The sequence below is a fragment of the Eumetopias jubatus genome, unplaced genomic scaffold, assembly GCF_037043125.1.
Source record: "Eumetopias jubatus isolate StellerSeaLion01/CBP00866 unplaced genomic scaffold, mEumJub1_p1.0 scaffold_3, whole genome shotgun sequence".
In the NCBI taxonomy this organism is placed as follows: domain Eukaryota; kingdom Metazoa; phylum Chordata; class Mammalia; order Carnivora; family Otariidae; genus Eumetopias; species Eumetopias jubatus.
In genome coordinates, this window is record NW_028274809.1 from 58,233,622 (window position 1) to 58,235,045 (window position 1,424).

General features: G+C 42.6%; 1 non-coding gene across 1 annotated transcript; it reads right to left on the reverse strand.

The window, feature by feature from the left end:
• Window positions 1-628: 628 nt before the first annotated feature.
• LOC114226176 (U6 spliceosomal RNA) lies at window positions 629-737 on the reverse strand. The gene has a single exon (XR_015767941.1). It is a non-coding gene; the product is annotated as a U6 spliceosomal RNA (small nuclear RNA).
• Between the last annotated feature and the right edge of the window lie 687 nt (window positions 738-1,424).

Sequence of the window (1,424 nt, forward strand, 5' to 3'; positions counted from 1 at the left end):
TGGAATTTCAAAGCATTTTCACGGACAGGCCCTCAACTGTACCCCACGGCAGCCCCATGAAGGAGAGAGAGACTGATCTCCCATGTTGCAAATGGGGGGCTGAGACACCGAGGGAGGAAGTGACCCCAAGGTCTGACCACGGGTGAAGGAGCCAAGACTACCCCTCCAGACTATCTCAGTCACACTCTTCAAACTGCATTTTTACCTTTCTTGTCTTCATTCATCTGACAATATTATTGAGCACTTTCTCAGGAATGAGAAGGCATGGGGAGAGTCCAGCTGAAGATGCGAAGGTCAGTTCCACCTAATTCCCATGTTTCAGGGCGCTCACAGTCCTTTGGGGCTGGAGGCAAATATACAAGTGATGTTAGAACTAGGCGGAATACACGTCCTGCTCAAAAGCCTGAAGTCATTCATCACAAGGACCCAAAGAAGGTAGCACTCCTGTGGTTGAGCCTTTACTGCCTCACACTCACATGTGTTTTCCCATCTTCTGAGTTAGATTTGCAGTGTTCCCCAAAATGAAAGTTCCAGACCACTGAAGCACTTATGGAGTGCTTGTTAAATATGGGTCCCTGGGCTCCACCTCAGACCTTCCCAAAAATTCCTTGGATCCCAGGAATTTTTTTTCAATATGGAACACTTGACAAATATGCATGTCACCCTTGCACAGGGACCATGCCAATCTTCTCTGTGTCACTTTCGGACATGTACATCTCAGGACATGTATTACTGAACCGAGCTTGAGAATTTGTATTTTTAACAAGCTTCAAGGTCATTCTGATGCACATTCCAGATTCAGAATCTCTGTTCTAAGGTTTCCCTATGTGTGTGTGTGTGTGTGTGTGTGTGTGTGTGTGTGTGTGTATGAAGATGAAATCATAAGATGGCATCCACTTTTTGTCATACTAAATAACTCCACTTATACTACCCCATGAATACTGATTCATCAGAATGCTATTTGTCTCTAAAATACTTTAATAAAATAAAATATTTTTCTTAGAAAATTAGCTAGCTAGCTAGCTAGTCTATTACAAAACTCGGTGATACATTTCCCTCCTAAGAGCAGCTTTATGGCCTCAGCCACAGAAGAACTGTGTTAACCACAACACTGCATAGTCCTGGCCAGTGAGCATCAGCACTCCTTACTAAATGTATGTTCTACTGTGTTTTCTTGAATTAAATATGCTTGCAATGTGTGGCCTCTCTCCATGCAACTTTCTGGTGAGTTCAGGTTCATAATTTTGATCCAGAGTGCTATCAAAAGATGATAGTACAGGTAATGCCATCAAGATATACAAAAGAGCGCTATGTTGGATGCTAAATTTTTTTAAGTAGCTCAAGGTGACTTTAGGGAAATGGCTGTAGCACAGAAGAAAGATCAGCAAGGATTCAGGGTGATGGAAATCTTCTGACATTATAAA